We start from the raw sequence: 25,491 nt of genomic DNA on the forward strand, positions 1-25,491 counted from the left end.
GGCATTTTGCATGCATAATACCCAACCTGTAACCCTCTCTCAACTCCTCAATCATGACTATTATCTAAAAGAAAAAGATCTTTTATGTTGAAATTTAATGTTTTACCCTTCTTTAGAGGGAAAAAAAAAAAAAACAAAAACAAAAAGAGGTTTTACAAGGAGGGTTCACTGGAAAATAATCTACTTAATATTCTTTGGCATTGTGCTCTTTTAGCTGAGTTAGGTACCAAAGAATGTGTCCCAAAGGTTGCTGATGTCTTCAGATAGGATTTTTCAGGGTAGCTGCTCAAGATATAATATGGTTTGAAAAGAGAAAAACATATGTAGAAATAATAAGGGAGTAATATGGGTAGAATATAGCTCTTATAATGTATTGCAAAATTCTACTGCTCTTTCTGAAAGGCTCATGGAAATTTTTAGGTTGGAAAAGACCTTTAAGATCATCAGCTCCAACCATTAACCCTTTGTTTATGAATAGAGATCAGAGGAGAGAAAGAAAAATTGGTTTTCCTACTGAGAAAATATTCAATAGGCAAATGATGAAAGATCACAAACAAAGATAATTTGCAAATGGTGCTGAGCAATTTACATTCAGATTCATACATGTTCCTTCTGCCCCACTGAAGCAATCATGGCTTGCTGCTGGGGAGCAAACTCAACATTGTACAGAATATCTGTAGATCTCCCAGTGGTTTTAAAATAAATGAAACATTGTGTTCAACCATTAGCTGCTCTTACCTTAGCAAAATCCATACCCAGAGACTCAGTTCAGTCAAACACCAGACTCTCCTGATATTATTTGTCAACATTTTGTACTTTTCTGTCTGCTTGTAAGAAGGCAAATATCCAACAACCCTCCCCATGTCCTACTTCATCTTTCTTCTTGCTTTAAAGCAAGGAAAAAAAAATAATAGAGCCGTTTACTTAAATGAAGAGTCTTAAAGCACCTCACAAAACTGGTCAGTAATGATGGTACCAAGTTAACATTTTTTAAAGGTTTTCTTCTGTTTTGTGCAAGTTCATCTGACAATTATATTTATATCTGAGAATTGTGTTTAGCTGTGTGAAGATTCCAAACACATGAAGACAATTGTTTGTGTAGACAAAAGGTGGAACACGTTTAGGAAAATACCCTGCTTAAAATAAAGAGGGGAAAAAAAAAAAAAAAAAGAAATAAAAATAAAAAAAAGGAGAATCTTCAGGAGTAACTGGGAAATGGAGGCTGTGGAGTGGAAAATGGGGAAAAGAGAGCCCAGGATGCCATGTGTCAAATGAATATTCAGAAGAATAGAAGTAATAATTCTTTTTCCTCAGAGCTAAATCTGCAGTCAGCAGCCTTGCTGCTGCTGTGTAACTCTGTTATTAACCTAATTTCTGGGTTGGCTTGGTCACTTGGTGACCTTACAACACATGTTAAGAACTGTTTAACTCATTCTTAAATTGGGAACTTCAATGCTTTTTTCACTGCTGCTGCGTTTTGGAAAGAGCTGTCCACCATCCACCACTTTTATCCACTTTTTAACCTCTTTTTATCCACTTTATTAATTTTTTTCTTTCACTCATCCACCAGCAGGGCTGGCCACTTCCAGCCCTCTCCAGAAGAAAGATTCCCTTCTGCTGCTCCTACAGATTCACTGGATGAAACCAAAGGGTACTTTTGACTCATGGACATGCCAGCTGTAAAAGTGATTATTCTCTTGAGCAAATGACGCTTCTTGTGGTGAATGAGGCTGGATTAGCCAATTGTACAGCAACTTGCACACAATGTCCCCTCTTCTGCCTAGAAATGTAATGATATGCAGCAGCATAATGAGCTTACACTGAATTTTCAAACAGAATCCCTAATCATGAAAGCTCTTAAGTGCTCCTAATTGCAACTCTTCTTAAATGAGTGGTTTGTTGGCAAAAAGAGATTTGTGGAATTAGGCCAGCCTAATTCTGGATTCATTTCCTGTCTCTCAGAAGTGACACTTTAGAAAAACAAGTAGGTGCTAAAAGCGTCACTGGGCAGCCTCATGGCAAAAGGGGATGTAGGGTTTGTTGGTGACAAAATGCAGAATTGCTCAGGAAGTAGGATTTGCGAGCCCTGGTTGAAAAACTTGTATTGCAGAAAGTATCCAGGACTTTGCTTTCATAGAGTCACAGAATTCTGGAATGGTTTGTGTTGGAAGAGACATTAAAGTTCATCCAATCCCACCCCTGCCAGGGGCAGGGACACCTTCCACTAGCCCAGGGTGCTCCGAGCCCCATCCAACCTGGCCTTGGACACTTCCAGGGATGGGGAGTCCACAGCTTTTCCCACTTTTCAAATCTATCATTTTTTCAAGGCTGTGTGAGGCATGAAGAAGGTAAAAGAGATGTGGAAGGCAAAGGGACATGTGGATATTTGGAATGCAGAGATATCTGGCTTATGAAGGCATCTGGTGAGCAGCTTTCCAGTGGAAAAACAGAGAAGAGACAAAGCAGGGAATGATGACATTTACATGGACAAATTCCAACAGGAGAATTATGGAGAAAATATTGGATATCTGGGCTCTCCCTCAGATCCCTGATGGATGGGGAGAGGAGGGACCTCTCAGCATCTTCATAAAATCCCAGAATCTCAGAACTATTTGGGCTGGAAGGATCTTAAGACCCATCCAGTCCTGCCATGGGGAGGACACGTTCCACCAGACCAGATTTCTCCAGACCCCATCTTGGAGGTGGTCAGACAGACATCTGTGGATGGTAAGAGGGGAAAAACCAAAAGTATCACAGAAAAGTGTGACCCTGCCACAGGATGTTGGATGGGATTGGGTAAAAAATTTTATTGGATGCATTAAGGGATGGTGGGAATGCAGAAAATATATTTAGTGGAATGGCAAAAGGCAGCGAAGAAAGGGATCAAATGTGATGCAGAAGAAAGGAATGTGAGAAACTAGAAAGGGGGTAGAACAAAAAGGATCAGTAGAATGAGAAAAGGCTTCTGGTCAGGAAGCAGTTACAATTATTTTGCACTTCTAGAGAAATGTAATTATAGAGGAGTGTGGCCATTCATTTTTCTCTGTGTTTTTAATGAACTCACACAACATATGCAAGCAAAAAGTACATGTAATGAATGACAATACAGGAATGCTTGAGGAAGTGAGGAAAAATTAAGTTATGGAAATGAAACTTTTAATAATGGAAAAAAAATTAAAGCTTCTGTACATTAATATTAAAAATAAATATTTCAAAAACTGTCACTTAGAAATAATGTGAAGGACCACTGAGTTGCTTATACTGTTTTTAATACCTCCAATGGTAATCCTGCTCACACATTTACAAAATATCATTGCTCATGATGAAAATCATCCCTGGAGTTACGTGGTCCTGTCAATGTGACTTATCGCAAGATTTTGTGAAAGCCTCTTTTTGTTCTTTGTGTAAGTAACACTCACCACAGGATTTTCAGTCCTCTGAGATGTGAGAAAAATCAATGAACAAGAAGTCTTGAAGGCATGGCCTAAGTAAAACTAAAGATTAGAAAAGCAGTCAGAAATAATTCAACATGTACTCTATAGAACTTGAAGAAATTGTATGGAAAAAGTAATCTTAGGACTTTGCTGCATCTGGTTAATGCCTTTTACACAAAGAAAGCTGCTAAAACCAAATATAACATTGAACATAATCAAGCTTTTTTTTCATTTTTTAAAAGAACAGAAATAGAAGATGCCTTCTCAGTAACTGACTGGGTTACCACACCAGATCCTACAGACCTCCCCCAAATTAACAGAACAGTGTATATACTTCCAAAATGTATTAAATGCTAAAAGCTTATTTAAAAGTCTCTTCAAGGTGGTAAAAACCCTTTACTAAGCTCCAGTCTAAATATATTTAAAACTTCTTAATGTACCTGTTTAATTGTGGCAGCATTTTTCTTCTATATATTATTGACATTTCTCCTTTGAGGAGTTTTTAGGCTAATCTTTGCTCCCAATCACACATTTCTGCTTAGGAAAAGCCTACAAATTAAGCCATCTGCACCAGTAAGTTGTGTTCATGTTCAGCTGATCCCTGAAAATTAGAACCAGATTAGAATTTTTGCTGAAGATTATTAACTTCTGCCTTGTACAGAAGATCATTGTTTCTGTTTCTGTCAGGAATTTCACACCTGGTGTTTATTGGGGTCACACTTCCCTTGACAGAAGAAACTGCAACCAGCTCCATCCTCGCCTGCCTTTTCTTAGCTCTGCACAGACTTATCTCTGGTTTTGCCTGCATTGTGTTCGAGCTCCTGCATTTCCTTTGTCTGAAAATCCCGACTTTCTGGATTTATAATTATACTTTTATGTAAAATAACCTGAAATCCTTAAATCCTCACTGAAATGCTGGTCAGCCTGTATGAAAAACAGGGATGTGGTCGAGTATGAAAACATATTACAATTCAACATTTTATGGGATGTTTTTGGTGACAGTTTGCAAAACCAGATACAAATATAAGCCATGCTCTCAAGATAAACATGCTTCTCAGAGCACAGAGAGGTGAATGTCTAGGCATGTTACACATCTAATTTCTGCTGTAGTTTAAAATCACCTGTATAGTTTAAAACACAGAAAATAAAATAGGAGTAAAATAAATTAAGAAATTAAGGGGATGCCACCTGCTAAAGGTGATGCCATTGTATCCCTTCCCTTTTCTTCCCCTGCAGAGTGTCTGGAAGGTGAGTGAGGAAATGCTGGAGCTGCCAAAGCCATCAGCCTGACAAAGGTGCTGCCTGTCCATGTCCCCAGGTCCAGCCCAGAGTGTATTTGGAATTACACATGTTGTCCTTACACCCTGAACACGGACAGGGACAAGGGACAGACAAAGGGACAACACAGCCAGACACATAAATTTTGTTGTCCCTTCACAGGAGAGAAGAGGGGGACTGGATTTAATCATTAAAACAAGGAAAATAAAAACTGTTATACATGAAACAACAAAGTGAAGCCTTCAGAGAAGAGCTGTGCTCACCTGCATGTAGGATCAGAACTTAATAACAAAATTCATTAAAATTTAGGTAATAATTCAGGGCTCTCTTTATCTGAAGGAAGGTTCAGGTGGCAGCTTCTGCTTCTTTCAACCATTGCACAAGAAGGAGGGGAGATCCTGGTCTGAATTCCACTGGTAATGTACCTCTTGTGGAAATATTCCTGCCATGATATAACCAGTGACTACATAATAATATATTTCAGAAAGTGGACTAAATATCGGCTGTGCTTAGCCTAATAAAATAATCCATTAATGTCCAGCTATACAAATTTAATTTACTGTAATAGGGGGTTTTGCTACTTGAAATCCCCTGGCCATTATCTTTACCTGAGAGGGATCAATCTCAGTTAAGCAGTTAGCACTTAAGATAAAATGAGAATGGGATTAATGGGTTTATACTGTGTTACTTAAGAGCCATTGGCAAAAAAATTGCCCTCGGTCTATGTGTGTAATATGACATTTCTCCTTTGCTCCTGTACTCCCTCAATGCCTTTAAAATAATAGCAATAAACATAAACCTGATAAGAGTGAGCAGAGATTTTGAGCTGCTCAGGCCTTGCAGAGATGAGCTGTAAGTTTATCTGCTCCCTTGTCTCTTTTTTGTGTTTCAGAGTTCCCCTTTGGAAGCACTTTGTGCACACATCCTTTGCTGTCTTTTAGGGTACAATCTGGCAAAATGGCATCAGTTAGGAAACTGGTGAAAACTGGAGTGAGAGCTACCATCTGGACAGGCAGCTCAGGGCAGCTTTATCACCCTGGCTGTGCTAACAGGGTGCTGTTAATGCTCCTGCAGCCACAAAGCTGTAGCTGAAAGGGTACAGGTATCACTGAGCTGAGGTTATTTGTTAGATTTGGAAATATGTTTAATTCATAGAAGCAGATATTTTCCCTGTCAATGGGAAATATATATCTTTAGGGTCCCTTCCAATCCAAACCAGCCTGTGATTCCATTACATTCTTACAATGAATAAACATAGAAGTCTCTGTACTTGTATAAATCTAATGCTTTGATTGAGTTAATCCCATTATTCTATTTTCCCCTGCACATAGTTCAAGATATGATGATTTTTTTCATTATTACGTTGGAAAAGAAAAAAAATGAAGGGCATAGATCAAAACTTGACAGAGCTATGAGCAGATATTCATTCCTACATCTCAGCTGCAAAAATTCCAACAGAGTGTGACCATAAAGTCAAACACAGGAATTCCCAGCTTACTATTAATGGTGGTAATGGAAGCAAATAAATAACCTGCCATTTCCTGCCTTTCACACAGTAGTTGAAGGAGCTGTTCTGGCAATTTAGCCCTTGTTTTGGTGTCTCCATCTGGGTGCTGAAGCAAGCAGAGGCACAGTCCTCCCAGAGGGGGATGCAGTCCCATGACACACAGGGAGGAAGAGCAGAGCACAAATGATGTCCAAGGCCAGTTTGGATGGGCTTGGAGCACCCTGGGCTAGTGGAAGGTGTCCCTGCCCATGGCAGGGGTGACACTGCAGGGGCTTTGAGGTCCCTCCCAACCCAAACCTTGTGGGTTTCTGTGCTGCTTTTCTCAGCCTGATGTCACCCTGATGTACCAAAGCAGACTGGAGATACAATGAGATTGGAAATGCTAGATTCTTTTGCTTTAAATCCTGCTTCTCAGTTTGCATTGGAAAGAGACTTCTTGTGTCTATTTACCAGGCTCCGTGCAGATATATTCTGGTATTACATTAATGCTGACAAAGCCTTCAAATGTTTCTTCCAGAATGTTGACAGTCAAATAAGATACATGACCTGCTAATGGCTATCAGGATATGGTAAAGTATATGCCTGAGGGGAGTAATCTGTTGTTTTATCAAAGACAGATTAAAAACCAGGACAGAATACATTTTCTCATAGCCGTAAATGCCATTAAAACTACTCAGAAACTTTTAAGTTTGCTTCCTTTTCCAGTAAAAGTTTTTTTCTATGTTGCTTTTATTCATTGCTCCTTTATCCTCTGTGTGAGTTCCTCCTCCCTCAGTTTTCCTCTCCCTCAGCTTTACCTTCAGAGGCCTTGAAAAAACAGGAGCATTCTCCACACAGAGATCTGCATGCACATGTCAGCTATTCTTGTCTCCATCCAACAATGTGAGCTGTTCTCATCTCCTTTCAGCCTTTTCTCTCTTTCTGCATGGAATCATAAAAACAGAATGGTTTGGGCTGGGAGGGATTTTAAGGATCATCCCGTTCCACCCCCTGCCATGGGCAGGGACACCTTCCACTATCCCAGGATGCTCCAAGCCCTGTCCAACCTGGCCTTGGACACTCCCAGGGATCCAGGGGCAGCCACAGCTTCTCTGGGCACAGATACTTAAAGGTCTGTTAGTAGAGCAGTTCCTTTTTCAGTTCCATTAATAATTTGGCTGCTGGATTAATTTATCCCTGAAGAAGGGCAACACTTAGAGCTGTGTCCCTTCTTCAGTAAACCCTCAGAGATGGTTAACAAGATGGATGTATTCCCAAACATACAGAATCATGGATTCACTGGGGTTGGAAAAAACCTCCAAGACCATCAAGTCTGACATTGAGTGCTGCACTGATGAAGTGTGTGGCCATACACAATGTTCTTGTAAGGTTAGTCAGCACTTGCTGTACTGGAGATTGAATTCAGGGACTGAAAAGGAGAGGGAAACATTGCCCCTGAGGTGCAGAAGTACTGGTTAAGCTCAAACAGGACATTGCAGGGCATACACACACACCCCAGCAATTTCATCACATCAGGGAAAACAGCAGAAAGCTTAAAATTGGTCCTTCAGCCTCCCCTTCCTTTCCTGTTTCACAAGCCCGGTGTGGTTCTGGAGTTCGTCTGTGCGGTAGAGCTGCGATGTTATACCACAAATGGCTCCTCATCTGACATAAAAATCCACTGGCAGTTGTTCCCTCTCTCCTTTTCTTTCCATCTCTTGCTTTATCCCTCTCTCTTTGTGTCTCTCTCTCTTTGTAATTCACAGAGATGATGTTAAACCTGTGATGTGAAGTTTATATTAACTCCAGCACTGCAGTTTGATGTGCGAATGATGACTGATTTCTGTCCCACTAAGACACAGTGCATGGGATTTACTGAAGAATAATTATTTTGATTACCAAAAAGGTTTTATAACAATATGAAGCATCACAACACAAAACAAAAGGAGGAAAGCTGGATTATGATGCAGATGAGTCTGAAATATCATAGCTCAGAGTAAGGATTTGCCAGCTAAAATTTTTTAGGAACTCTGTTATTACAGAGTCATCTTGGCTGCAGAAGTCCCTGAAGTCCCCTCTGCCATCTGAATGAGATCATTTTCCTGAGCTGATGGCTTTGTTGGTCACAGCCAGGATGTAAAGTAGAGCTGTGCCTTTGAGAAAAAGAAATTCTTTATGTCTGTTTGTAGTTTTTCGTTTTTGGAGTGTGTTTTTTTTTTGTTTTTTTGCTTGAGGGTTTGTTTTTTTTTTTTTCCGATTTTACTTTAAGAAAATAAAGTAGGCAAAAATTACCCCAAAAAAAATTAAAGCAGATACCAAAATTTTGGTTCTCGGTGAGTGAATTGAGTCTGTTAGATCTCATTATGGGGGAGACTTTGGGAAGAAGAAAATGAAGCCATTAAAGGAGCTGATTCTGATAATGTGTTGCTTTATGGGTGGCTGTATTATTCCTCTATTGCTTGGAGGTGTTTTTGAGGCAACGCTCTGTTTCACAGTCTATTTTTAATGTAAAGAAAGGGAAGGACTCAGCTCCCAACAATCATTACTTCTTTTTATATTAGCTCACATTTCAGTTTGCAAAATATGCTGAATCCAAACAAATAAAAAAGATGATACTTAAGTAAGGCTTTGCTCTATTTAAGCCAAGCTTATATGCTCTAACAGAGTTTGAATTTTTATGCTGCAGTTCATTGCAGTGGTGCCATTTGGGCTGTTAAAGTTATTTCAACATTTTCATTACCAAGACTGTTATCTGAAATTGCCAACCCAACCAAAAAAACCTTCACAGAAATACCCACTGTTCTGAGAGGCAACAGTTTCTCTAATTTCACCCAGCTCAATAGTGCTTTTTTGATAAAATGGAATCACAATCTAAGTATTCAGAATATATATATATAAAAAAAAATGGAATTTAGTAATGTCTGAATTTTATGCCTCTATTATTGAACTTATATGATGCTTTTTCTTTCTGTAGTGCAAATATCCATGAAATGGGTGAAGGCCATTCAAGGAATGCATACAAACCATGAGGGTTTTATTTATTTATCCAGGTCCTGTTTATTTAGGAAGTAACAGCACCACTAAAAGGGAAGTTTTTGATAGATCACAACCATGTGTGTGCAATACTATTACAGCAAGGTGGGAGGTGAGGCTCTGGTACATATATTTAGGGGGATCTCTAGTCTCTTGTAGATTTCATATTGGCTTTGATCACATTGCCTTTTGGTCCTTTATTAGGAGGGAAAGGATATGGGAACTGTAGACTCTTCATATCACATTTCATTTGGATGGCAGGAGGCACCACCCCTGTACTCATCCTCACCTCAGAGAAGGAAATGTGACATAAGAGCCAAAAAGCTGCTGCAAAACACTAAAAAAAAATAATTTAAAATTAAAATAAAAATATAGGCAATGAGAACAGCAGGAAACCAAGCAGATGAGCTGTTGCATGACAGAAGAGCAAATATTAACTTTAAAAAGCTGAAGTCAAAGGCCTTGGCCCTTAAAGATGAAAGGACATATATAAAACTCCTACCTGAGGCAAAATTGTGGACAGGGGGTTAAAGAACTCCCTGGGGGACTCATATCCTATAACATGGCAAATTGTTGTTGATTCAAAGATTTCATCCAGAATTAAAAAAAAAAGAAAACAAGGAAAAGTGAGTTGGAATATTCTCTACCAGTTTTAAACATATGATGACTGAGTTTGCCCCTGTAAAAATAGTTTAGTTATTATACTGAAGGTGATTTAAAGTAAGGAACACATAAAATTCCATCTGACTTACAAATGGCCGTGGGTTTAGATCAGATTTAATTAATTTTTTTGAATAAAATTAACATCTTAAATCCTATGTCTCCAGTGTCTGTATCATACCATTTGAATTTATTTTTTGACTATGTTTTTTTGGTTTTTTTTATTTCAATTGCCTGTTCTACAGGATCTAATTTAAAGGCTTTGAAATAACAGCTACTACTTCATTGCAATGTCCAGATGCATCTGTTTGGATTATCTGTGTCCCAGAAAACATGAGGAAAACAAGGAGTTGTAATTCATCTTTATTCCAAATACCTGCAGCAAGTGACTAGAATTACACCAATATCTGCCTATGCAAACTGCAGTGGTGCTTAAGGTGCATTTAGTGCTCTTTCATTTCTGGCAGACAAGGACTGGAACAAAATTCAGGGAGTGTATTTTAGTCTCTGGATGAAGCTCTGAATTTCTGCAACAATAACCATGGGTCAGGGCAGGTTGGGAGTGTGATCCACATATGGGCCATTCACTGCAGAGCTGGACTTGATGATTCTCACTGCTCCCTTCCAACTCAGAATATTTTGTGATTCTGGGAACAAAAGAGACTTTTTTTTTTTTTTGTCTTGAGGTAACCCAGATTATTTTTACTGCACATATCTAAGATATTTAATTACAGAAGTATTAAATATCCTGCCAAGAAGGAAAGGCTGGTAATGTTAGTTTAGCCCTGAGTTACAAGCACCGTGTTCAAGACAGACATTTGTACCTCCATGAGTCCTTTTTGAAATAAATAGATACATTTAAACACATTTGTTTAAGTTCATTATCATCATTTACTTTTAGTACATTCTAAATAACTTTTACTGTCTGGCAAGTTATGTAACCAGAACTTTAGGTTCACTGAACTAGGACTTAAATTCAAGTCAAGGAATAAATTTAAACTGAAGAGACAGGAATGCTGAAGCTTTGGGATTAAAGACATAACAAGACAGTACAAGTTTCTTGGAAAAAAAAATCAGAGATGAGACGTGAGTTCACAATTATCAGATTTGAAGATCTTGAAGAAAGTCTTGTGAGATCCAGACTTACTTGGGTTTTATTCCTTGTGACATAACAAAATTATTTATTATTTAATTTCTTTCAGCTACACAGCAGTCTGCAATAGGTCTGGGAATTCCTGAGGAGTCTGAACAGGACACACCAGCGTGCTGATGTCATCTTGAATTTCATGCTGGAGGCTGTACTTGCACATTCCTCTTTTATATCCAGATTGGTAATGCCATTTTTCATAGTGTTTACTTTCCTTTTTGAAGTCTGAAGTGAGAGAAAAAGCTGCTGTTATACCAATGTTACCAAAGAGATCTAAATTGTAACAAGTCCTTAAAGTAAATTTTCATAGCAGAGAAGAACAAATCCAATTTTATTGGATTTTTCTGCGTGTTGACCTCAGAAACTTTCTCTATTACTGCAGTCCATTTAAATTCTCAAGGATAGTGTTTCACCAATAATTGATCATATAATTCCAGTGGAATTGTATTCTCTTAAGTAAATCCCACACAAGTCAAGGAGAGAGGTTATTCCTGGGCAGATGGAAACATGCCAGAAACACAGAATCAAAAGTCAAAACAAGTGGAATGAATTGGCAATATCAGCAGGAGAAACTATGCCAATTTTGTGTTTAAGAGTCAAACAACAACCATTTCATATTTCAGCATCTTATTAATACAGATTATGGAGGAAACACAGCTAGCGGTATTTTTTGCAAACAATTCAGTGTATTGTCATTACCACGATGTAATTTGAATTTTTGCATTATATTAGCTGAAGATTATATCAGAGAATCGCACATGCTCTGAAATCACCCTCGATTAATACAAAAGAGTGACTGCTATACTAATGTTTCCCTATCTAAATTATGAAAGCATTCTGATAAAATAAATGGTGTCCAGTATTTAATTGAGATAACTCAATCACATTTCATGACTTTTTTATGTTTTTCCTTAAAACTGAGCTCTGTTTTTTTTGCCTTTTGGGGATGGAAAAAAAATTGTAATTTCAAGTTTAATTTGCTTTTAACACCATAATACTCAATATTGACCATAGCTCTGAGCCTTAAAACCATTATTGTACCTTTCTCATTCTGTGGGAGATGATAGCTGAGCATTAAACAGAGTACTTTTCAAAGTTCTCATGGCAGTAGAAACTAATGCAGATGTAGTAGAAAAAGTCTCCTAGGTATTAAATTCTGCTGTGATACAGCTTTGCTTTTCATTAATCAATCAATCAAACAAACAAACAAAAATTCTATTTATTAAAAAACACATAAATACATAAAGAAAATAAACATTCACAAAGGGCATTTAAAAAATTTATGTGCCGTAAAACCTTAAGCCTTTTAAGAATAAAAATCAGTTTTTATAAGAATTTTCTGCTTTTGATGTCTCACTGCAGAAAAAAATAGGAGGTCAGGAAACCACTTAGTAGACTTAGTGAACACTTAGTGTTCAGCCATCAAACAGAACCAGAAACCCCACTAAGGGGTCAGAAAAAGCACTAAAGACAGCATCCTGCTGGAATGGTGTTCACAGGGGAGTGCTGGAATCGTTTGGGAATGGGAAGGGAGAGGGACAGAGCTGAGCACCAGGAGGAAAAGCAAAGTGCAGTTCCTGAGGAAATGCTGTCCGCGTTTTTCACTGTTTTATAGGCTCCTTCCTGCTTGCAAAAACCTTGTTCAGACCATTCCTTTTGGAGCCTGGATTAGAAGCCAGATGGACTCCCAGTCCACACTGAGAATTTGTTACCTCTGTTTGCTCTGGCTACATTTCTCTTGAATTAGCAGGCTTTAAATTAATCTAGAGCAAACTGGGGATCGTGAAGCTCTGGGACCAAATTTGTGCTATTTGCTATTGACTAATAATAATTGTTTTCATATGGTACCACTGCCTGATTTTATTTATTTCTCCTTCCTTCCTTCCTTCCTTCCTTCCTTCCTTCCTTCCTTCCTTCCTTCCTTCCTTCCTTCCTTCCTTCCTTCCTTCCTTCCTTCCTTCCTTCCTTCCTTCCTTCCTTCCTTCCTTCCTTCCTTCCTTCCTTCCTTCCTTCCTTCCTTCCTTCCTTCCTTCCTTCCTTCCTTCCTTCCTTCCTTCCTTCCTTCCTTCCTTCCTTCCTTCCTTCCTTCCTTCCTTCCTTCCTTCCTTCCTTCCTTCCTTCCTTCCTTCCTTCCTTCCTTCCTTCCTTCCTTCCTTCCTTCCTTCCTTCCTTCCTTCCTTCCTTCCTTCCTTCCTTCCTCCCTCCCTCCCTCCCTCCCTCCTTCCTCTTGTTAAATGTCATCCCAACAGATCCCTGACACCTTTGTTTGGACAGGAGGCCTGAAAAGATTTACATGTAAAACTCCCAGGTAAGAATTTGTTTTAGCATTCTTCACACATCCAAATTCTGTGAAACATGGAGTAATTTCTATCACAGGGCATGACTTTCTGATAGGATCAAACTAGGAAAGATGTGCCTAAACCCAGAGATTTTTATTGCATTTTTAAGTCTACAAATGGTGACTAAGAAAAATAAAGCAGTAAACTTAGAATCACTCCATGTGAAATCCATTTCTCCTATGGAAAATATTTGTTTTGTGGTTTGGGTTTATTTATTTATTTTTTTTTAATAAAGAAAAACCCACCCAGATTTTGAGGTCCTCTTTAGGAACCCTTTTGGTTTTAGTTCTATTTAGACCAAACAGTTGCTTCCCAATTCCTATTTTGCCTTCAATAACAAGAGTTTTCTTACAGCATATCAGTACTGGCACGTCTTTGATTGGATTTTCTGTGTGTGTGTGAGACTGCTGTAAAGAGTGGATTAATGTAAAGTTTTTATGTAGGAAAAATTAGGAAATTGAGTCTGAATTTATTTCTAAATATCATTAAATCATTGAGGATTGGCCTTAATTTGGACATGTGCTTGTAGAAACATTTGATGACATTTAAGCAATATCCTCTGATATAGCACTTTAAAATTATTTTATATATTTAAAATAAATGTGCAGTATCCCCATACTTTTTCAATGTGCTATCACACCATTGCTGTGTTTGAAAACTCGTCTGGTCACCAAGTCTGCCTGCCACAGAATCCACCTCAGCCATGGTTATTTGTTTCCTTAGAAATTTGTTTTTTACTATTTCAAAGGAATAATGAAAAAGAAAATACAGTAATACATTTACTAATCCACAGGCTCAAAAATACTGTCTGAACTTGGATTCAAAGCTTTTTCAGCTATAATTGCATAAGACTAAAACAGAATAAGACTGAAAGTAGAAGAAAACAAGAAACTTCATGAGTTAAACATTTGCTACTGATGTTATTCAGGTGCTAAATCCAGGCACTTTTCTTGCTTATTCATTAATCATGATTAATTATAAAAAAAGTAAAATAGGGAGTATGAGTGTCCAGATGTTTATGAGCTCTCCAAGGGATTTTTAAATTCCATCTTATCCGAGTGCTGAATCAAGTCTAGATGCAAAGCATCTGATTCTGTTCTGGTGCCCCCACTGCTCAGAAAATCGTGGTGGATCACCTGGCTGGGACTTTGTCCGTGGGAACAGGAGACCACTGGAGACAGTTTGTTGCTTGGTCCTTTCAGGGAAGCAGAGATAATTCATTATTGTCACCTGAGCTGTGATTAATTACTGCTGACTCTCAGGGATGCTAAATGCTTGCCCTAGCTAATGGATCAGAATATAACAATGAAAAGATTTTAGCAGTCACTGTAGGAATGCTTCTACAAATCCCTGGAGGGAAAATCTGTGTGTCTCTATAACAAACTCAGCTCAAAGCATTTCTGAGCTTCCCATCCTCCTGGATCCACAGAGGGACACAGATGAGGGCTGTGCTCACTTTGGTGCTGGGCTCCTGCCTCAAAACTGCCCTGTGTGTGCTGAGCCTATTAATGCTCAGAATGAACAAATTACAAACCCATGCTCAGCACTGGAGTGGCACTACAAATTTCCATCCTAAATTAAGATTGAAGGAATTTCCTGTCTGTTCCCTGTTCCAGCCGTTTAGGTGGCCACTGATCACCTCAGGAGGGGCTCAGAAAGCTCAGCAGGGCACTCATCAATGGGAAGGAAATGCTACCAAGGGATCAAGAGGAGTCAAACACAAAATGACAGAAGTGCTGTCAGATCATTCATCCCAGAATCCCCGAATTTGGAGGGCCCTGTGTTGGTTTATCTTGGATTAAAAGCAGGATGTTTCATAATGCACCAAGTCCTGGTGTATTTGAAGGCCTGTGTGAATTAATGTGGGTTTGGTTCTGCTTGCAGTAAAATATTAGGAATTCAACAACACTCTGTTCATTTATGGAGGCTGAATTTAACCTCGAGCCTTCAGACCTTTCATGGTTCAGTGTTGTGTTAATGCTTGGACTCAATGATCTGTTTTCAGCCTTAATTACTCACTGGCAGCCAGGTAACCAGAGGAGTGAAAGAGTCTTTACATTCTGTTTTTCTTTCCTTCCAGACAGAGTGGAAAGTCCACCCACTATTATTTTCTCCTAACACAATTTGTATTTTAAATATCTGAAATTTTCCATTCCCACTGTTTCATTTGTGTCACTCAGCATGGATGGACTTGAGCTCCTGCAAGGGAGATTCCAGGAAGAAGTTATCAGTGCACTTTTAATTAGGCAGACTGCTAATTGGAAGCAGTCATGGATAGAAGTTGCACCCTGACAATGGATTACATCAGTTAGAATGAAAGTGAAGCTATTTGTTTTCAATCACCATATCTTAAAATTGTTTTTAACAATCAGTAATCTTCTACTTATGTCATGTACTGCATGTGTGCATCATCCAACATTTATTAATAAAATTAACATTTCAAACAATGAAGAAAGGCTCTGTGAGAATTTGGTAGAAGGAAATTTTAAAAATAGGAATACTTTAAAACCAAGAATGCAATGAGGGCTCAACCCACCAGTTTGAAGGCATCCAGCAGCTGGTGACTTCAGTGAAGATTTCCAGAGATGCAGGAAAGTTGAACCAGGCTTCTAAGGATGTGGAAGAAAGCAGGAGTGTTTTATCCATGAGCCATTTCACAGAATCACAGATGGTTTGGATTGGAAAGGGCCTTAAAAATAATCCAGCTCCAGCCTCACTGAGTTGTTGTTCCAGTATTTACTGGTTGGTTTTCTGCAAAGGTTTCTACATTGTAGGGGTTATAAAAGTGCATCTCAGAATTTTCCATCCTTGCAAAAAAAGCTGCTATCAACACTTACAGCCATAAAAATGTGCAAGTGTTTCAGCTGGATTTGAACTGGGAATAATGTAATATAATGAATAATAAGTGCCTGAACTATGGATCACAAATTAGAAAGATCATGTGTAGCAGAAACTTTCAGACTCTCATTGTCACTTACAAAGTGACACATATTTTGCAGAAAAAAAAGAAAATCTGTAAATATTCTGTGAAACTCATTGTTTTATTTCTTTTCTTTAGGGAACACAGAGGGATAGGAAGATTATATCATGTTCTTTTGTTGTAAGACTGCAAGTTGCTCCTTCTATTACAATTTTTTCTTAATTGTTACTGAAGACCAGCTTCCAGTGCTGATGATGAGCTTCATTAAAAATGTCTTTTAGAAAAGGTTTTTATTAGGTATTCTGTTCTGCTCCTGCAAGTTATAAATGCGTCTATATTCCTAGTTCTGCCAGGCAATTATTATATATATTTTGTTCACATGCCTTTGAGGTCTAATGAAAGATTTCTGGCAACTTCGCTGAGCTTTTTCAAGTTTTACAAGGATAGGAGATGTGGATGCTAACAGACGGTATTTCCTTTTTTTTTCAGCTATTGATACTCTCCCTTGAATTACTATAATTTCTTCAGTGCAAATGATGGGTTTGTTCCTCTGAAGAAAAATTGTTGGAATGCTTGAATAGTGGAGTGAAGAACTAGATTTTATCTATCTATATATATGTAGATAGAAAGCAAAGGTAAAACAACCTGAACATTGCCAGTCTAATATTCACAATTCAAAGTTACTGTCATTATTCAAAAGTCAAGGGTGTAAAACTCCATTCCAACTGAAGTAATCTTGTCATTTCATTCTTGATTTAGGAAATCCAGTGTCCAGAAGTGTCACTCTTTTGTGACAATACATAAAGTCCCTGCTTGCAGTAGACAAGTGCTAAATGAGACTTGAAATACTTTGACAGCATATTACCAGGATTTTTCTGTCATTCAACAGAGGGGAAATAATATTAAAGACAATTTTATCCTTTTGGCCAAAAAGAAATTGCAAAACACATTATTCATCCTGCAATTTATCAGCCTACAAAATAAACACATACAGCAGGACCATGTGAGTTTTTTACACAGTCAGGTTTGCATTTATTTAGTTACTGTTTCCTTCAATTAGGAGTTCATTGTGCTGGGCACTGCAGAAGGATGCAGCAGGAAGGTGTTCTGTTCTCTTAATAATCACATGACATTGACCATACTCAAGGTGTTTTCATTCCCTCTCTCCTCTTTGCTCCCTGATTTTTTGCAGTTTCTGCCTGTTCCCTGGAGATTATTTCTGTTCCTGGTAAAAGATGAGGGAAGAATTTGTGTTTATGAAATCCCAGAGTTTATTTCCATCCAGTTGGCCTAAATAATTTTCACAACATTTAGAGTGGTCAAGTCTAAATAAGTGTAAATCATCAGACCAGGGAAAATAGAGTCCACAATCACCAGGTAACTTATGCTAGTGACCCTCTCTAATAAAGAACTGTGGGCTTCTTTTTGTTTGTTTTTCTTAATGCCTCATTTTCCCCTTTCTCATCCCAGATTTTCTTTAGTTCTGGTTATGTGCATATAAAAAAAATTAATTCTTCTTCCTCCAGCAAATGTAGCTGAGGAGTCCTAAACATAATTTCAGCCATTTCCCCAGATTTCACATTTTCTGCAGTCATTTCTTTCCAATCTTGGTTCCCAGACCTGTGACCATTATTTTTGTCATTGGCTGTATTTCCTCCTGAGATTCCACTGCCGTTCAGCTGTGGATTTGTGCTGCTGAGTGGAGAAGAGCTGCTTCATGGGCACTCAGAATTCATCTTTATCTTTCCAGTATGGTGTCTGTGTGTCTGCCTTTCCATGGCCTCAGCATTATTGTCTCCTGTTCGGATTGGGAATGATTCATTTCAGCTTGGACTGACAATAAACCCACAGAGCCATTAAGAAATAATAAGGAAAAGAAGCCCAAGGAAACCTGTATCAATCTGTTCCATGTACTAATTTTTACTTTTATCCAATTTTTGAGCTAGGGCACATTGTAATATCATAGAAATATTCCCATTACCCAAAAATCCCTGCCTTAAAAAAGGCTTCAGTTATCTGCTCCCATTCTGCACTCATTATGTCCATTTATTTCTGAGTATCTTTAAGCACAAATCAAGGATTATTTTCTGGTTTTCTCATGTTCATTGTCTTTTTTCACTGACTGGTGTCACTTGGATGTGCTCATGTTCCACTATTGGCTCCCATTTATTTTTGCAAAGGGAATGAACAGGAGCACTTGGAATCCAACTGTGTTGGGGTAATTTTGTGACACTCTTAATATTGTGCCAAGGCCAAGAAACACCTTCAAGGCAGCTGGCTACTTTAATCTTCCAAAGAAGCATTTGGGGACTGTTGAATTTCTGTGGAGAAGAGAGGAAATGTCTCCATTTTTATCACCTAATTGGTTGATGGGCAACAGGAGTGACTGGCACTGAGATATTTTCATTCCCACAGAACCATAAAAATTGGAAAAAACCTCCAAGATTCCCAAGTCCAAGCTTACTAAAAGCTTCCAATAATGAAGAAAGCTTCTTAGAACTTTGGATGCCTTGTTGTAATCTCTAATAGTAAAGGTTATACTCACATTGATATGAATTTCCCACGGCTCCTGGATTATGCGAGAGTTTCTGTAGCTTTGAAAAGTAACTGTATTCCCCCAGAAGATGTTGTTCCCATTTCTTCAAAAACATTGTTTGCATTCCAAAAGGAAAAGAATCCAGCAGTTTCACTACCAACCTTCACAGCTTACTGCCACACGTGTATAAATTCTGAGTCTGGAATCTTTCTCTCCAGTGTTGCTGTTAGAACAGTGAATACCTCAGCAGTGTCATTATGCACGGATTTTCTAATAGCTCTCTGCTAAACACTGGCAACGTAAAACTAGAAAATCACCATTAATCATTCTTAAAGTGCTAAGAATACATTAATAAATTACCTCTGTTTGATTTTTCAAAGCTGTATTTACTCCTAGGATAGCGAGCAGGCAAAGAAGCGTTGAACTGGGCAACAAGATCCAGTTCTATTTAATCCTAGGTTGCTCACATGATTACTATGGGTTAGATGGCAATTTCTAATTTTAACAGCCTGCTTCCACCCTTGTCAGTGTCCTTTGGCTCTTACAAGTTAGGCTTTAGATCTGTGCTCAGATGATGTTTTTAAATTCTGAAATGAAATGACAGAAAATAGAGTAAGACCCACCTGAACTGCATTTTGCAGATATCTTGGGCTTGACATTGTCTATAATTTCAGTGTTTTGGCTTTACATGAGAAATTAGATTTAATATTCTTTGTTCTATTTTTCATTCTGATTCAGGCCTAAATAGAGATGAAGATCAGGAATTCATGTCTGCCTTGCTTCTGCTTTTTTACCCAGATGAAGGAATGGTGAAGTCCCAAATTCTGGTTCATCCCAATCAGATTTTACTCCAGTTGTGCTGTCAGAAGTCGATGCTCTCTTCTGCAGCCCTCTTGCCAGGCCTTACATCATCCAGTGGTGGAAAAGGACTGGGAAGAGCTTTACTCCACTTTTATTCTTGCTGATAAGAGCTACACAGTGCTCCTGAATTCCTCCCACACCAGAGCAGCAGCAGGGTATGAATGACAATGTTTCTGACCCAGACAGGGTTTTTTACCACAGTCTGGGTTAGCTGTGCAGAATGATAGAGCCCTCCTGAGAAAATGTTCATGCCAAAGTGTTTGACAAGGCACTGTGGACGAAACTATTTCCAGACATTCAAAGACATGATAAAATGTGCATTGATTTAACTGGCAATTGTCTAGAATAGAAATGTCACAGTACAATAGTCCCAATTTAATGTACTTTTACATGTGCAGTACAGAGAGAACACTCCAGCCTGTGATAGATAGAACAATTTCATGCCATACCCAGGAGTGCCTGACTCATTGGTCTGAGCAGCTCCTTTGCATCAATCCCTGCGCTTGTTTAATGTGAACAGTGCAACTGAGAGGGGGCTCTGTTAGCTGGAATCCCACTGCTTTTCCTTTAATGCCTCGTCCTTGCCAGGGCAAAAATATCTGACCTGAGAGAGAAGGAAATGTGCAGTTGAAGTGCTCAGGGTGGGCACAGAGCTGGGGTTGTGCCCTGGTCCCCACGCTGACACAGGCTGGGAGTGGAAATGCTTGATCTGAACAGCTGCTTTGGATGTTTTTATGGCTCCCAAACTGTCATTCACAATGGATATGGATCCTGTCACACCCTCTTCTTCTGGAAAACCAGGAATGGGGCCAGCCCCTTTCTGTTTTACATACAACAGACACCAGCTCCCCGTGATGATGCCTGGATGCCCTGGAGATCCAAGGGTGTGGTGATTCAAGGAGAAGGCTTAGAATGCATTTCTGAAGCATTTCCCGCTGTGTGACCACCCAGAGACAGCAAAAGCTGGAATTGCAACTATCTCATCTCTCATTTCCCTTATCCAACCAATACATAAAAGAATAGCTTGTGTGCATGTTTGATAATTTAATAATAATTAATAATTATTTTAAATGAGATAAGAGCAAACTAGGATATGCCTTTCACCACTCCCAATTTCTTGCTTTCCTTGTTCCTGCTCTGGCTTTCCTCATTTGCTGCCAGATCCTATTGGAAGAGGAGGCACATTTCTCCTCCTTACAGTAAATGTCACAAGGATGCTATGTGGAAGAGCAAATAGGTCAGATCCCTGATAGTTTGACTGCTAATCAATACAGTAAGAGTTTGGAGGAATTTAATGAGTTTTCTGTATTATTTTGTATGCACATGTTCTGTATGACTTTCAAAATCCTTCTTTCTTCCACTTAGAAGCTGTTAAAGTACAGGTCACCAGTGCTTTAATTACGATTTTACCACAATTTGAAAAGCGATTCTGATGAATGATTTCATCATTGGTGTCATCATTAAACATAAGGAGTTTGATGTGGATAAATTGTATTGAAGGGTTTGGTATTTGAAAGAAGACCAGAGCTGGCTGGACACAAAACCCATAATTAGAGATAAGGCCCAATACAATTTATGGGAAGGGGCAAAGCTTTAATATCTCATGGAAATTAATTTATTGAAAAACGTTCCTGGCCAGAGTAGGTGAGGTAGGATTATCTTGCATGTCCTGGAGTCTTTTTCCTACATTGTTTCCATTTATAACAGAGACAGAAATCTTAAGAAAATAAAAACCAGTATTCAATATCACATTTCAAATTTATCAAAGCCAAAACATCAAGCTAGGTGTGGAGTTTAACTTGATGACCGAATTCACAAATTTGTTTTAGAACAGAAAAACTTGGTGTTTCAGGATTTCTGGTGATTGATTTTCCACATCTGTAATTTCATGTTTCCATTCAGATGGAACAATTGTTTTTGTGTGTATCCTGATCCCTCCTCATCTCTTATCAGCTGGAAAAGGAGATCTCTGCTTGAACCTGAAACCCATTATGTTAATACTTTCTGAATTCTTTCTGAATACTTTTCTGAATTCCCTCTTTCTTTTCTCTTCCTTGTGCATAGCTATGTGGTTTAACATTTTTCTAATAGCTGCACTGTGCTGTGAAATGGAGGATTCCAAGGACTCATGGATAATTCAGGCTGGAAAGGGCCCCGGGAGGTTCTGTCCAAGCTTGTGCTCACAGCACTGGGGTCAGAGCAGGCTGCTCAGCTGTGAGGATGGAGATGGCACCACCTCCCTGGGCAGCCCCTTCCCCTGGGACACTGTCTCCATGGGGAAAAAGCACATCCTTTGTCACTGCCATGCACCCCAGCCATGCTCACAGCAAATAGAGGATAAAGCCATTATCATAATTATTAATGACTTTCACCTTAGTGAATGGCAAGCAAGAGTAGGAAAGCTGCCAGCAATGGAAATCTGAAATACCTGAGAAATTACTGAGTGAGATCCAGGTAAGCCCAAGGGAAAACTTAATACAGGTGAGAGCTAATGGTGTTTCTGGAAAGTGAATTGAATAACATTCTTCAAATCCTAGACCAGTGAACTGCTGCTAAGGGAAGAAAAAAAATCTGTGCTGTAATAATCAGTGTAAGGTGAAAATGAGAAACATAAATACAGAATAAACAGCAGGTGTGAAAAGTGAAGTCATGCAAGATGAAGACAGGGACAGAAGAAAAGAGGAAAATCTCATTAGTAGCTCATTTGGTTTTAAGTAATTACGATGAGGTTGGAACAGGCTTGGAGCAATTTGGTCTATTGGAAAGTGTCCCTGCCCATGGCAGGGGATGGAACAAGATGGGCTCTAAGGTCTCTTCCAATCCAAACCATTCTGGGATTCGATGATTCTGTGAAATAAAAGAAAAATAATTGATCTCCCATTCAAGAAAAGATATTTTTAAGTTCATCTCTGGTTTTGTTTTGAAAATATGCAGCAAGCTAGAATTGCCTGGATGGCAATTCTCACAGGTCCTGCTGCTCTGATGGTTTATCAAAGATTACAGGGAGAGAAAAAACTTTTTATTCAACTTCAAGGGATACCTATGCTGATCCTGCTGTTATCTAATGCAACATTTCATGGCCTTCTGTATCAGATTTTCTCTTCTGCAGAGGGAAAGGAACAGGAGCATAATCTAGCCTAAAACCCCCGAGTCTGCTTTCAGATTTCAGGGTAAATTTGCTTTCAGCACTTGTGATGATAAAGAAAAATGCAATAATGCTTCATTTACCAGTATAAAGCATATAATTATATATTAATAAATATATAAAATACAAAATGTAAAGTATAGATGGATTCATGTGCATAAACTTGGTGCAGTGAAATAACAGTGTATTAGGAGTACAGACATGGTTCAGAATGTGCAAGTTTTGTCTCTTACACTGGAACCTCTTAGCAGGGCACTGGACAGATTTGGTTAAAATTGAACTTTGTTTTTTGCTGAAGTGTTTCTGAGGAAGACCCCAACATCACTGGAATCCTCGAGCAAGCTTCCACAAGGGCTGTGTGGACAAAAATGGGGCAAGAGGGGTTCAGCTGATGAAAAAGAGCTCTGCCAGCACGAGGCAGGCTCTAAAACAGCATTAGTGCTCAAAAAAGTTCTCTTGAAACCATATAATGAATAATTATATGGAAATATCAGCTTTAGAGGGAGTTCAGCAAGCAGGTATTATGAGAAAAATTAGGAAAAGAATAAGAGAACAAGAGAGAAGATATCATTGTACCACTGTGTAAAACCACAGGGGAATAAAAGAGGTAAAAATAATGAATGTAAAACAGGAACAAATATGATTTCAAGAATAAAATTTAATCTGTTTCATTCTGCAAATGCATACATTATATAAACTTAGATTCTTCTGCTTGGGAAAGCTATAAAGGAAACTATGGAGAAGACATTAGCAAAATCTCCAACAGAAAGTGAAGAGGGATCTGTTTCTCAGTGTTTCTTAGAATATAAGAAACAGAAAGCTTGCAGTGAAACAACAGCATATGAGTTCTAGAACCAATAAAAAGTAAATAACCTGTGAATATATTTTGGATTTCTTTGTCATAGATGTCTGGAAAACCAACAGTGTACTGAGGAAAACGTAACAATTAGAGAAATTTATAGGAGGAGGGTTCACTGAAGATTATTTAACACAATAGCTACATTACTATTATTATTATTATACATTATATTATTATTATTATTATTATTATTATTATTATTATTATTATTATTATTATTATTATTATTATTATTATTATTATTATTATTATTATTATTATTATTATTATTATTATACTTTTTTTTTTAGTGGTATGGAAAGATTGGTTTCAAATCATGTTCCAGGACATTCTATATTATTTTTTTTAATGAAAATCTCTCAAAACCCAGTAGAAACTTGTATTATTTGCTATATTCTTACATATTTTTAGAGAGCCTTTTTGTGCTTCAAAGAACACACACACATCTCCAACCACATTTTTTTGACAAATCTTTGCACTCCCTCTTCCTCAACAGGACAGGGTAGAAAATAAGATGAAAAAGCTCATGGACTGACATGGAAACAGGGAGACTGGGAGAAGGACTGGAGTACTGGGATAAAGACTTGCATGGAAATAAATTTCAGCCTACTCCAGGCTGAAAAGGACGGGAACCCAGCCATGTCCACACAGAAAATATCTCAGGATGCTGAGGGCTTTGCAGAACCTGCACCAAATCCTTCCATTTCTCTCCAGGATTGTTTTTCCTCTTTGCCAATGTCACTTTGAAGTACAGCATTTTCTGGCTCTAAACTGCATCTTTTTAAAGTGTGAAGAAAGGGCTGTTACATAAGTTCTGTACCATGTGAATCCTTAATATCGGGCAAACACACCAAAATGTCAATTATAAAGTCAATTAAATGTTAATTATAATTGGCAGCGACACAAACTGCCTCACTAGTAGAAAAAAAAAAAACTTTTACATTTTAATGTTGAGGAAAATAAGAATTTTATTTCACCCTCTTCATTCCAGTGCAGAAGAAGCAGCATGTCATAGCCATTTATAGATTGCATTAGATAATCAAATAGTAAAATGACGACGTACTCTGGAAGCCTCTTTTTCAAAATATGATGTGTGAATAATGTATTTATTTATAATAATAAATAATAATTGAATTATTTGTTTGAAATAATAATTTGTTCAATAATATATTTATTTATATATTTGTATATGGCATATATATTTATTTTGTTGTTTGTTTGTTTATGCTTTCCTGTATATTCCACTGGAGATTAACGCCCAGGTGAGAGAATTTCAGTTGTCAGCTCTGTTCATACTGAATTTCTAATTGCTTGCATTCCTGGGCCAGATTTAAATGAAAGAATATTCTTTTGGTTTTGATTTTTTGATAGACAGAAGATTGCTGCCTGCTTGCTGTATCGAGAGTGTTACAGAAATCAGAAGCCCAAAGTTAATCTTGGTCTGTAGCCCAAAGCTTGCAGCCATTCCCACTTCAGACCAAGACCCTGTTAAATCTATTTACCCACACAGGTACAGGAATGGACAGGGAACAAAATCAGGTCAAGGACTGGCAAATTAATTTTCTCTTCTTGAATAAGAAACACACTGAAGAGAGAATAGATATTATAAACAAACGTAGTTTATGGCTTCAAGGACTTCTGCCTTTTTTTCCCCCAGTTAATTAACAATCTTTCACTCATCACTATTTTTTTCTTTGTTTAATATCTCCCTATGCATTGATTTGTGATGCATCAATCAGTTGAAATTAATTACATCTTCTAGGAAAAATATCAATAACCAAACTAGTAATAAA

The 25,491-nt window shown here is 38.1% G+C and overlaps 1 long non-coding RNA gene across 3 annotated transcripts; it reads right to left on the reverse strand.

The window, feature by feature from the left end:
• Positions 1-10,238: 10,238 nt before the first annotated feature.
• On the reverse strand, positions 10,239-19,266 carry LOC131581052 (uncharacterized). 3 transcript variants are annotated; one of them, XR_009278005.1, is made up of 5 exons: positions 19,194-19,266; positions 18,843-19,056; positions 17,342-17,522; positions 11,039-11,263; positions 10,239-10,538 (listed from the first exon to the last, which is right to left on the reverse strand). It is a non-coding gene; the product is annotated as an uncharacterized LOC131581052 (long non-coding RNA). The 3 variants fall into 3 exon arrangements; XR_009278004.1 differs by adding an exon at positions 17,918-18,095 and having other exon boundaries at positions 10,239-11,263; XR_009278003.1 differs by having other exon boundaries at positions 10,239-11,263.
• Between the last annotated feature and the right edge of the window lie 6,225 nt (positions 19,267-25,491).

Source organism: Poecile atricapillus, chromosome 7 (genome assembly GCF_030490865.1).
Source record: "Poecile atricapillus isolate bPoeAtr1 chromosome 7, bPoeAtr1.hap1, whole genome shotgun sequence".
NCBI lineage: Eukaryota > Metazoa > Chordata > Aves > Passeriformes > Paridae > Poecile > Poecile atricapillus.